Source organism: Notamacropus eugenii, chromosome 1 (assembly GCF_028372415.1).
Source record: "Notamacropus eugenii isolate mMacEug1 chromosome 1, mMacEug1.pri_v2, whole genome shotgun sequence".
Classification (NCBI taxonomy): domain Eukaryota; kingdom Metazoa; phylum Chordata; class Mammalia; order Diprotodontia; family Macropodidae; genus Notamacropus; species Notamacropus eugenii.
In genome coordinates this window covers 330,698,628-330,712,185 of record NC_092872.1, presented here as the reverse complement: position 1 = coordinate 330,712,185, position 13,558 = coordinate 330,698,628, and the positions used below count along the sequence as shown (strand labels likewise).

Below are 13,558 nucleotides of genomic sequence, written 5' to 3'. Positions count from 1 at the left end.
TATTTAGTGCCATACCAATTAAACTATCAGACAATTATTTTCTAGAGCTGGATAAAATAATATCAAAATTCATTTGGAAAAACAAAAGGTCCAGAATATCAAAGGGACTAATGAAAAGAAATGCTTGGGAAGGTGGCCTAGGGCTACCAGACCTCAAACTGTACTATAAAGCAGCAATTATCAAAACCACTTGGTATTGGCTAAGAAACAGAGAGGTAGACAAGTGGAATAGACTTGGCACTCAAGATGCAGTAGGCAAGGAATATAGCAACCTTCTGTTTGATAAACCCAAGGACCCCAGCTTCTGGGATAAGAACTCATTGTTTGACAAAAATTGCTGGGAAAACTGGATAACAGTGTGGCGGAAATTAGGCATAGACCCATACCTGACACCGTACACAAGAATAAAGTCCAAATGGGTACATGATTTAGGTATAAAGATTGATACCATGAATAAACTGGAGAAGCAAGGAATAGTGTATTTATCAGATCTATGGAGAAGGGAAGAATTCTTTACTAAAGGAGAGATAGAAAGCATTATGAAATGCAAAATGGATAACTTTGATTACATTAAACTGAGAAGTTTTTGCACAACCAAACCCAATGCAACCAAAATCCAGAGGGATGTAGTAAATTGGGAAAGAATTTTTACAGCTAAGCTTGGGGATAAAGGCCTCATTTCTAGAATATATAGAGAACTGACTCATATGTATAATCATACAAGTCATTCCCCAATTGATAAATGGTCAAAGGATATGAACAGGCAATTTTCAGAGGAAGAAATTAAAGATATCTATAATCATATGAAAAAATGCTCTAAATCACTATTGATTAGAGAGATACAAATCAAAACAACTCTGAGGTACCACATCACACCTATAAGATTGGCAAACATGACAGAACAAGAGAATGATAAATGCTGGAGAGGATGTGGGAGAGTTGGAACACTAATTCATTGTTGGTGGAGCTGCGAGCGCATCCAACCATTCTGGAGAGCAATTTGGAACTATGCCCAAAGGGCTACAAAAATGTGCATACCCTTTGACCCAGCAATATCGCTACTAGGACTATATCCCCAAGAGGTCATAAAAATGGGAAAGGGTCCCACATGTACAAAAATATTTATAGCAGCACTCTATGTAGTTGCCAAAAACTGGAAGTCAAGGGGATGTCCATCAATTGGGGAATGGCTGAATAAATTATGGTATATGAATGTAATGGAGTACTATTGTGCCATAAGAAATGATGAACAAGAAGACTTCAGAGAGGCCTGGAAGGACTTATATGACCTGATGCTGAGTGAAAGGAGCAGAACCAGGAGAACTTTGTGCACAGCAACGACCACAGTGTGCGAGAGTTTTTTCTGGTAGACTTGGAATTTTGTAATAACGCAAAAACTTCTTATAAAAAAAAAAAAATCCCAAAGGTGGTTCTCAAGGCAAAATGCCTTCCACACTCAGAGAAAGAAATATGGAAGTCATTCACAAAATGTAGCAGATCATGTTTGTGTATGTGTATGTGTTTGTGTATCATGTTTTGATTTGTTATATGATTTCTTTCATTTATTTTAGTCTGACTACATAGCATGACTACGGTGAAAATATACTCAATAGGAAAGTATACGTAGAACCTATACAGAATTGTATGCAGTCGTGGGGAGGGAGGGGGGTAGTGGGGGGTAGGTGTGGGGGGTATAAAATCTCAATTGTATGGCAGTGATTGTTAAACATTAAAAAATAAAAAATTAAAAAAAAAAAGAAATATACCTCTGTCCTTTCCAAGGAAAGGAGGATGACTACAGGGACAGGATGTTATGTTGTCTGATGCAGTCACTGTCACTTGGTTTTGCTGAACTTTTTTCTGTGTTATCTGTATATAATTGTTAAGTAAAAACAAAGAATTGAAAGCATAAGTAAAACATTAGTTAAAAAAAGATGTGGGCTTTTATATGAAATTATGAAGAAAGTATTTACACAAATGAAATAATAAATCCTCCAAAATATCAAAGTAAACCTTAGACAGTTGTTGGGGCATGATGTAAAAAGGGCTATGATCATGGCTTCTATCCTCCTAAGTACCACTAAATTTTGTTCAGTCAACCCCATAGCCTCAGCTTCTACCCTAACTCCAGCTTCATTTCTTGAGAATGCATATGATTGCTCACAATGAGGACAGAAAAACAGAGCGGACAGATCTATGCAAAATCGTTATCATTAAGGCACACATCCTAGTAAAGGTGAGTTAACAGTACAACTATTGTATACAAAGGACAAGGCATTAATTAGCTTGAATTGTAGCTAAATTATAAATGGAAAAGATTTGGGTTTTTATTTTTTTTAATTGTATTTTGGGGTTATATTTAGCCTCAGCATATTGACATCAGTTACAACATAATAGTAAAATTCTTGAGTTGAGGTCTATAGATAAAACTCATTTGCATGCAGCTCCATCTAGTGGCTAAACATACTAGGGTCTCTTCCAAAGTGTATGATCTAGTCACAATAAATGTGGCAAAGAAAAGGCAATGAAGAAAAGAACAATTTTACATTCATAATACATAATCACCCACACTGCCTTAACCAACAGTCCTACTAAATTACTGAAACTTTCACTGATATTATCATTGCTATTCATAGGAATTTGAAAAATCAAAATTCTTTACTTTCATAGGAATACAGCAAATAACAAGTGTTCGAGGTTTGATTTTGATTTTGTTTTTTGCTAATTTACATGGTAAAACTAAAGACAAAAAAACTAAATGTCTTGCCAAGTAACTGAAATCAAATTAAAGACAACACTGAGATGTCTAAAACTCTTCCATAAAATTTTCCTGTTCTCCCTCACAGCTGAAAGTAATTCTTCTCTCATAAGATCTTATAGTACTTTATATTCCTCTTATATACTCATATTCTGTCATATCTTTTCTATGATCTACTGTAACCTCCTTGAACAAAAATCAAGTCTTATTCATATTCTCATTTTTTTAAATGTATATTTGGTGAGGTAGGGGCTTAAATATTGAATGAATTCATTTAATCATGTTATCTCTATAATAAAATTCTAAGGTATACTAGTCAACATTAAAATATATTATCAAACCTGCCAAAAAAAACTTTTTTCTAAATTGTATGAGAAAATTTTGGCTATCATATTTTCTTTTCTGAGAAAAATAGAAATATTACCAAATAAAATTTTATTTTTAAAAAAGGAGTAATACTATCATCATTCATTTAATGTTACATGTCCTCACTCAACATTATTAAATTGGCTCAAGTCTCTTATTAAACCTCACCCTGACAACTGAACAAACCATATTTTCTCGCATGAGCCCCTTAGAATTTTATAGTAAAATGAACAAATATTGACCAAAACAAGGACTTTTCTGTGATAAGCTACCGCTCTCCAGTATAAAACTTTGTTCCACAAAGAACAATATAATAATTTGAGTTTAAGAAAGGATCTATGTTACACTTCTTTTTCAACTTTCAAGAGAACCCTGGGGTCATTCATAACACTAAACTTTAACACTGAATTTTCAGTTGTCACATACAGCAGTCTTGTAAAAATTCGCTTTTCACTAACCAACTTTAAATAAGCAAAAGGGCAGTGTAAGAAGCTACACAAAGGAGTTAGAATAACATACTGTTTCTTTAAGGAATAAGGTGAAATAAACAGAAGCTACAGCAGATTAAGGTGTGGTGAAAGATCCTCCTTTGTAACGTACAGGCAGGTGCCAATATAAAACTTTAGATTTAAAGATACTGTGGCTGAATAAACAACTTTGGAGATAAGAGCCAAGAATGTAGATCCATTTAAAACAGTTTGTTGACTTTGCTCCCACTGATCATATACACTGTAAACTGTAAAAATGTTTAATGATGTGTTGATTTTTAATCTGGATTTATATACATCATATATGTATATACTACACACGCATATGTTATGTTAAGCCTAAATGATGACAACAAATGTTGATTCCCTTGATATTATTTTTCAACAGACTTTCTAGACAATGATGTTAGTGACTTTCCAATCAGAATATTTTTGGATAATGACTCAAAATATACATAAATTTTACTTTTAACAAAAGATAAGAAAAAATATAGCCACTTTTAAATTATCTACGTATTATTTGAAAAAGGATAAAAATCCTAGATAACAGAGAAACATCTTCTTTCTGCCTTGGTGCTAATTTATTCTACCCCTGTATCTCTGGACATATCATTACACAGAATGCCGTAGAAGTACCATTTTCCACCACTAGTATTTAAGTCTTCTTGCTCTTGCTCTTTCAAAATCTGACTCAAAACTTAAACCTTTTCCAGCACTCTTTCCTCACCATCTCTCAAATTCCCTTATATCTCTCATTTCCTGAACTCCACTCCAGACTAATGAATCCTCTCCTGAGCTCAATTCTTTATCACCAGCTCTCTGCTGGACACATGGACATTGAGCTCCCAGTGGTATCTCAAATTCAATGTCAAAGACCCACTCCACCCTCTTAATGTCCACATTAATTTCAAGGATACCACTATCCATATAATCTTCCAGGTTTGTAACCTCAGCGTTATTCTCAACTCTTCACTGTTCCTCACCCTCCATATCTAATCAGTTGTCAGGTCTTGTCAATTCTACCTCCAAAACTCCATTCATACAGCTACCATCCAGTTCAATCCATCTCTTGCCTGGATTATTACAATAGCTACCTAACTGATTTCCTTGCTTCCAACTTCTCTCCGTTCTGATCCATCCTCTACACAGCCACCAAATTGATATTCCAAAAGCACATATATGGTCATGTCATTCACGTGCTCAAGGAGTTTCAAGAGTTCCCTAAAGCCTGTAGGATAAAATACGACTGCTCTGTTTGGCATGTAATAATCTTCATAATCTAGTTCCAGCCTATCTTTTCAGGTTTATTTCATATTATTCTACCTCACACGCTTTGTGCTTCAAAGTATTCTATTTGCTGTTCTTTCTACAAGGTATTCCATCCATCATTTCTGTGTCTTTACATAAGCTGCTACCAATGGTTGGAATACCCTCCCTCAGGATTTCATACAACAAAAGAAAAAACTTAAAAAGGATATAACAGATGTCTCTAAGTATCTGAAGGGCTATCACATGACAAAGGGGATTGGGATCATTGTTCAAAGAAAGAAAGAAACAAGTGCCTACCATGGAGTAGGCACTGTGCTAAGTGTCTTATAAATATTATCTCATATGATCCTCACAACAACCCCGAGAAGTAGGTGCATTCCCATTTTACAGCTGACAAAACTGAGCCAAGTACAGGTTTATTGACATGTCTGGGGTCACACATCTAGGTAGTGTCAGAAGCCACATTTCAACCTATTTTCCTGACTCTAGGCCCAGCACTCTGTCCACTGAGCCACTTACCTGCCAAAGCACATTTATTTTAAAGCTAGAATGAACCTTAGACATACTGAGTTTAAGCTCATTTTATTTTATTATTTAAGGTTTTTAAAATTAATTTATTTTAATTTTTATTTTATTTATTTTGTTTTTTATATTCATTATCTCAGTTAACAAGTATTTCAGTTAACAAGTATTTATTTTCCCTCCCACTCACTCCCCCAATTTATGGAGACCCCCTTAGATTCCAGTTCTTTGCTTCTACAAAAAGAGCTATTATAAACATTCTCTCCCTTCTCATCAATTTCCAGGTTAAAACCCCATCTTCTACAAGAAGCTTTTCCCATTTCCCTTGAAGGCCAGTGGTTTAGTTGGTTATCTTCAATTTATCTTTTGTCTTCTTTGTATATGGTTGTTTGCATGTAGCCTTCCCCATCACTCTTTGAAAAACTTTTCTTTATATATTTCCAGGACTTACCACAATGCCTGGAACTGAACTGGAGGAATGGGAAAGAAAAGGGGTAGGGAACAGTCATTTATATAGTGCCTACTATGTACCAGACAACATACAAAGAGCTTTACAAATATCTCCTTTGATCCTAACAACAACGCTATAATATAGGTGCTATTATTATTCCCAGTTTTATAGTTGAGAATTTGAGGCAAATGGAGGTTACATGATTTGCTCAGAGTTGCAACTGCAGACAGAATTGAAAACAGTCTTTCTGACTTCCAACCAAGACACATTCTAACCACTATGCTACCTAGCTGTCTCTAGTAAAAGGCACTTAATAAATGCATGTTGATTTGACTTGTACATATGAGTCATTTTTTTTGTTCTCTTTAGGATATCTTTAGTAATAGTACCACCGAGTCAAATAATGCATAATGATTAGTAACTTTGGGGGCATAGTTCCAAATTGCTTGGACAAATTCAAAGCTTCAAATGATCATACCCTACAGTCTCTCCAACATTTGTCATTTTTCTTTTTTTAAACAACTTTTCCAATATGACAGATGTTAGGCTCATGCTCAGAAGGGCCATAATTTGCATTTCTCAAATTATTAGTAATTTGAAGCATTTTTTATATGGCTATTGACAGCTTGGATGCTTCCTCTAAAACTACCTATTCATATGCTCTGACCATTCATTGAGGAATAGTTCTCATTCATAAAAATTGAAATCAGTTTCTTATATATCTTAGAAATAAAATCCATATCAAGGAAATTTAACTGAACAACAATTTTCTTTCTAATTTTGGCTACGTTGGCTTTGTGAAAAAAACGTTTAATTTTATATAAACAAAACAGTTAATTTGATCTGTTATATTCTCTATCCCTTGTCTGATCATGTCCATGATCAAACATAATCATGAAAGGAAATGGCTCCCTTGATCCTCTGTTTATGATACAACTCTTTATGTCTAAATCATATGTCATTTGAAACTTATCTTGGTATATGGTGTCAGATGTTGGTGGAAACCTGAGTATCTGCTAGATTGCTTTCCCATTCCTTAGTTCTTATGTTATCAAGTAGTGAGTTCTTTACCCCATTTAAATGCTATTCCATTTGCGTCACTATGTTGCATACCTCATCAGTTCAGGTAATCAACTTATTTCTGAGCCAACACTAAATCATTCAGGTCACTACTGCCTTGCAGTATAGTTTGATATCTGGTACAACTAAACCCATTTACTTCCCACTTTTTTTCATTATTTCTCTTTAGATTCTTGCCTTTTTGTCCCCTATATGAATCCTGTGATTTTTCTAATGCCAGAAAATAAACCATTGGAACTTTGGTATGCCCACAAATGAGTAAATTAATTCAGGTAGTATTGTCAGTTATTAGAATGACCCATCCATATTAATATTGCTTCAATTTTTTAAGTCCATAAAAAATATTTCATAGTTGTAGTCATAGGATTCCTGTGAGTATACCAAATATTTTATTCATTCCATAGTAATTTTAAAAGGAAATTCCATTTCTAACTCTTCCTGCTGGGTTTTGTTGGCAATTTACAGAAATACTCAGAATTTCCATAGTTTGCTTTTATAGCCTATAACTTTGCTAAAGCTATTATTTCAATTAATTTTTATACCTAACTTCTTCTAGGTCAACTATCATGTAATCAGCAAAAGAAATAATTTTGTTTCCTCTTTGCCTATACTTATTTCCTCAATTTCTTTTTCTTGACTTATTTCTATAGACAGCCATCTTAACACATGTGCTATCTGATTTCCAACAACTTAATTCCCCTGCCGCAAACATCCCACTCTAAAGCTACCCACTGTATTCAGTAGAATGCCTACTCCTTAAACAACAAATTTGCTGTCATTTTAAATCTTTTCCTCTCCCATTCCTTCATTCTTCTGGATCTCACTGAGACCACCCCTTTCAACAATGGCAGTACTTTCAGCCATTCCTACCAAAGAAAGTGGTTGTGTGGAGAAGTTGGAATATTCATTGCTCCTCAATGTCACTTCCAGATCCTCCCTCAGTAACCTCTCCTCCTCTGAGGGTCATTCAATCTATATCTACCACCCAATCAAAATCCTAGTAGCTATTGTCTACTGACCTTGAGGACAAAATGAGTTTAGTCTGTTTCTCCTCCCCAGCTTCTGCCTTCTATAACAGTAAGCACCCCAACATATACAGGGAGACCTGCTAAGACAGGTTCTTAGATCTGTATTCATAAAAGGAAAGGCAACTTTTGAGGGGTTAACAATCACTTTAATCAAGCACATATATCATTCACCTAGTTCAGGGGAGTCAATGCCCTGAACTTCAAAGAAAATACAAAGAAATTAAAGATCAACAGACATGGCTTCCTCTGCCTGACCATAATTCGACAGACAGTCCAACTGTCTAACCATGGTTACCAAAGAGGGAAGTACCAACATCTGGGTTCTCAAAGCTAGGGGGCTCCTTTAGCAGCTTCCCAGAGTCCTCATCTGGTCAAACAAATACTTCCAGTCAGTAAGCACCAAAATAAAACCCGCACCTCAGAGTGTTTATATACTTTTTAGAGCCAGAGGGCATCACATCCCTTGAGAACCAGTGCTTCATTAACAAAAGGCATGGACCTTTCTACAAATCTTCCCAGGCCTGACAATGGGTAGGAAAGATCCTCCTTAATCACATTATTCAGAGGCATGTTTAGTAAAACAAAAAACAGCAAAAGATTCTAATTTGATTGCCATTATACCTTCATACTAGGGAACTTCAATATGCATACTGATTCTCCCTCTAACATCCTAACCTCCCACAGCAGACACAAACAAAAATGATCATACCCTTGATCTTGCTATCACCCACAAAAACACAACTTTCATGTTCATGAACTCTGAAATTCCCACTCTCTATTTTGCAAAAAAAAAAAAAAAAGTACTGTATTAGTAGAAGGAATTTCATCACTCAGGAAACCACATGATTGAATCCCTATCCCTTATTTTTCCATCTTTCCTTATGTCCATTTTCACAATGAAGTCATCAAGTATCAAAGCATATTTTGATTATGCAGATTTTGTGTGTCTCTTCATCTTTTATGAGAGATCTTAACAAGAAGACTGCAATTGTCTTCCTGGTGATCTCTTACTCATGATCACCATGAGTAGTGCAAAGTGAGACACCTAAATGTCACATAAAATGATGTGTTATATTACTGGTAAGCCCTTATTTAAATCAATTCTGCTACCTATTTTGTCTCTCGGAAGAACCCATATGCCATTGTTCCACTGAATTTTTTGTCTTCTGGTTTTGTTAACTGTGAGACTATCAATATCAATATTAGTTCCTTCATTCACATGTAAAATTCACAGATATTTCATATTTGAAGAACCTGTCAGTTAAACCTATCAGTTAAAGTTTGTCAACCTTCTAAACTGGAGTCATTCTTAGCAAAGAATATTTGATACATAACTCTATGAAGAAAATATTTAATGGTCTCAGAAACAAAATGAATGAGTCTTGCATTCAAATGCAGCAGATCTTAATGAGGGGTCCATGATTCCGTGATTTTTTTTTCAGTATTTTGCCCCATCATTAAAACATTAAAATTCATTTCCCTTGTGTGTATGTGGGTAATTTTATGCATTTAGAAACATTATTCTGACAAGGTATCCAGAGAATTCACCTGATTGCCAAAGAAATCCATGACACAAAAAAAAGGCAAAGAAAACCAGCCTTCGTGCACTCTACATTAAAGAATTTCATATGTTCAAATAGTAAGAGCAACAAGTGGAAAGCAGGAAAAAAATAAAAGAAAAAATCTGGGTGAAATTTATGATCTTAGAAAAAAAATGGAGACTGTATGTTTAAAGATGAGTGTTCAAGATCAGATACAGTTTTGTGAACCAATCCATTCATTAGTAATAAGATTTTTTCATACATTATATTTGACAACAAAGTGATTTAGTAGCGATCAAAATGGGTGCTTTTTGCATAAAATTTAATTTAAATTTCACATACCATGGAAAATCAATAAGGACTAGTATATATTTCAGAGAAATAATATGCTATACAAATTAATTGTATTTTTTACACAACACAAAAAGTTTCAAAGACAATGCAACATTGAGCCTAGGGCCTCTTACAAGAATCACAAAGGATCAATGACACTGAATTTTTATGAATAAACCCCCTAAGCAGCATCTCACTTATCAAAATGAATTAAAGTAATCTTACCTACTGTGCCAGCTCATGCCATTGAATAAAATGTATTACTTTGGAAACTAATAACTTATAACATATAAAATATGCAGCATCTAGGCTGGTAATCGGTTAAACATAAATTATAGCCACTGCATAAATTTCTGTTAAACTTCTAAAGTAATTCATATTCCTTGCCCTAATTCTTCAAAAAATATCACATTACTAATTAGTTTAGAGATTTATGGGAGGGGGAGAGAGAGATGTAATTAGTACTCAAAAACTACTTTGGAGAAACTACACAATACAGAGGGATTCTAAATACCTTTGGATTATAATATATATAGACCACTGGATCTAAATATCCATGGAAATTAATGCAGAAACATGCAATTGCAATACTTAACAAAAAAAGAAAAAAGTACCATTCAAATGACATTCAAGAAAACAAGTTCCTTCTATAATTGTTAAATTCTGTTAAACAACATACTCCTTTTAAAGATAAAAAATGCCAGCTTACCTTAATACAGTGTTACTAAGATCCTTTCAGGGTGCACTTGATAGGGCATTATATCCTACAAAATAAAACTACTTTGAATTTTCCAGCATAAAAAAAAAAACTACAATTCATGCACCTAACTTGTGTACACAAACACATACACACACACACACACACACGTACCATGTACAAATCACTCTCATAAGCAAAAACTTTCCATTAGAGTGAAATAGCCTCGTAAAACAGGGAAACCCTCAATTTGTACAAGTTGTTGAATATGTGATATAGCCAAATTTGTTGGGGTTCAGGATTCCTGGGGTCATTTCCTAGCAAGTCTAAAGAGTTAAACTCCAGAAAATAATTGTACAATTTTCCTCAGGGCAGAAATTTCAAGGTAACTATCAACATATAAATTATATGCTTACTTCTGCATGAATCTTATATGAGATAAACTACCAAGCACATGGACTACCAATTCAGCAATCAATTTACCAATTTAACAAAAATGAATCCCTATATAATGAAAATAGAAACTTTAATAATAATCCTAAGCATATGAGAGGTAAAGTATTAATAGATCAATACATTTCCTCAGCTGACTGGAGTCTACTTGAACCAAATTGACACATTAAGAGATAATATAAGGAATACAAAGAAAAACACAACTTAAAAAAAATCAACTACCACATTGCAGGCTTATTCAAGAAAACTTCCTTCAAGTATTAGAACTACAGATGAAGCAAATGCATAGATTAAAAAAAGAAAGTTTAATTCACCAAGAAACATGGACTTCAAAACTAAATTGCCAAATAATATATGTTGAGTTGGGACTCAACTCAAGCATTTCAGGGTTATTAGCAATCCTTCACAGCTTTTATCAGTTATAAATCTGATAAGGATTCCATTTGTGCTTCTATTCAAGAATTTCATGGTCACAAAGCACCAGCATCAAGACTTAAATAAAGGCTTCCCTGAATCCAAGGGCAGCCTTTAAATCTTCTATTCTGCACTGCTTCCTCAGACTAGTAACTTCATCAAAGGAATGAGGTTAAGTCTAGCATGAGCCATTCTTCACAAAGGCATGTTCATCTTTGTGATCATGGTTTCCTTTCCTAAATATTCACCATCTTTACCTTTAATAAGACATTAGAGAATTTAGCGAGGATTCAAAATGAAGCTCAATGGCCTATAGTTTCAAGACTTTATTCTTTTCCCTTTAACAATCACAAATATATTTTCCTATCTCCAATCACATCACATTCTCCCATCCTCCACGATCTTGAAAATGTCACTCACAGTAGCTCAGAAACAGCACTAAATGGTTCTTTTAGAATTTTCAAGTATTATTCCCCAGACTCCTCTCCTTTGCTTTAGTCTTAAAAGATGAGGTGACCCTTGGTAAAGTCAACCCTTCTACTTGTGTCTATGTTCTCATACGATTCATTCAGGAGATAGCCTTTTTGATTGCCTTCTCTCCATCCCAATCTAATTTTCAGCCTTTCTATATATACTGGTTCCTTCTCTAGTGACTTCAAACATGCTGGCTCTTCTCTATGCCTTTAAATTTTTTTTTATTCTTCACATGACCCTACCATCCCTTCAATATCTTCCTATATTTCTCCTCCATTATATATAGCCAATATCCTAAAAAAAGAGTCATTTCCTTTCTCCCTCCCACTCAACTTTCCAGGCCCCTACAATTTGGCTTCTTTGTGAAGTCATTCCAAATTTCCAATGATCTTCTCAGTCCTCTGACTATGTCATCTACAAACAGATGGCTCCTTATTGCCTAAAGAATCAAATAAAACTCCTCTGTTTTGGCATATAAAGCTCTTTACAACCTGGCCCATTTGTTTCAGCTAATTTGTTTTTCTCTTTTTTTCCAATAGGATAGCATTGGGAAGGAAAGAATTAATAATTAAAAAAGACAACACTCAACACCAACAAAACTCAGGTTAAACACAATAGACAAGCTAATGGTACTGATTAGCACAATCTTCTTTCAACAAACACTGATGTATCATCAATTGTTGTTACTCTTTGGTATAATTTTGCTTAAATGTTTTCAGAGAGCATGACAAACTGATGTATATCACTGTGTTAAACCAAATTTTATCAATTAAAAACAAGATAAAATTTTTAAAAGAAAGAAAAAAATTAAAGCACAATGATACATTGAACTATAAGAACCAAAACACAGAAGAAATGAAAGCAGTAAAGAACAAACTTCAAGTTGGAAAGAGAACTAACTCATCAGGGTAGCAGTGTCACTCTGTGCTGTTAGAAACTAAGGATAAAAAGATTAAAGTTCTGAAGATGATATTCCAAAGAACAAAGAGCAACAGCTAATACCCAAATAGCTGTTTAGGATGCCAAACCCAGCCTAAATAGTAAAGAAAAAAAAAAAACATTCACTCAAAACCATTCACTCATAGTGAAGTAATCTTTCCTTTAAAAGAAAGCATATTTAACAAAGCATATTTAAAAGGGCATATTTAACAATTAAATGAATCAAACACTAGAAAGTCAAATCCTGGAAGATAGTAATGAAATACTAAAAATGAATCCTTTACTTTCAAGAGACTAAAGCTAAAAAGGGCATCACCATGGAGGTGGGGGATCATCTATATTTGTCAAGTGACTTAAAAAATATTCAGACATCTGAGAGACAATGAGATAAGGTGGAAATCAATGACACAAGAGAATCTAAAGGTATAATGAGTTAAAAGAATCAATAGTATAACGAGAAAAATTAAGACAGGAGAAAATGAATTAACATTTCATTTAATTAACTTAGCATTTAAAATGTCATTACTTCCTTATTAAACCATTATGAGAGATGGTGAGATAATACAGAAGAATGCCATCTCATGGATAAGAATAGAGGAGGATGAAGCAGAACATTGTACATAGTTATAGCCACGTTGCGCAATGACTAACTGACAGACTTATCTCTTCTTAGCAATGCAAGGTTTTGAGACTACTCCAAAAGGCTCATGATGGAAAATGCTGTCCACATCCAGAGAAAGAACTT

General features: G+C 34.2%; 1 protein-coding gene across 6 annotated transcripts in view; it reads right to left on the bottom strand.

Moving 5' to 3' along the window:
* MIPOL1 (mirror-image polydactyly 1) overlaps positions 1-13,558 on the bottom strand; it is a 539,636-nt gene that overhangs the window by 508,338 nt on the left and 17,740 nt on the right. For 3 of the 6 annotated variants that reach the window (XM_072629749.1, XM_072629751.1, XM_072629750.1), the window contains exons 2-3: positions 10,546-10,600; positions 1,767-1,869 (exon numbers count right to left, since the gene is read on the bottom strand). The gene's annotated coding sequence lies outside the window, so the exon portion shown is untranslated. The remainder of the gene's footprint in view (positions 1-1,766; positions 1,870-10,545; positions 10,601-13,558) is intronic. The other 3 variants (XM_072629753.1, XM_072629752.1, XM_072629754.1) reach the window with 1 other exon arrangement.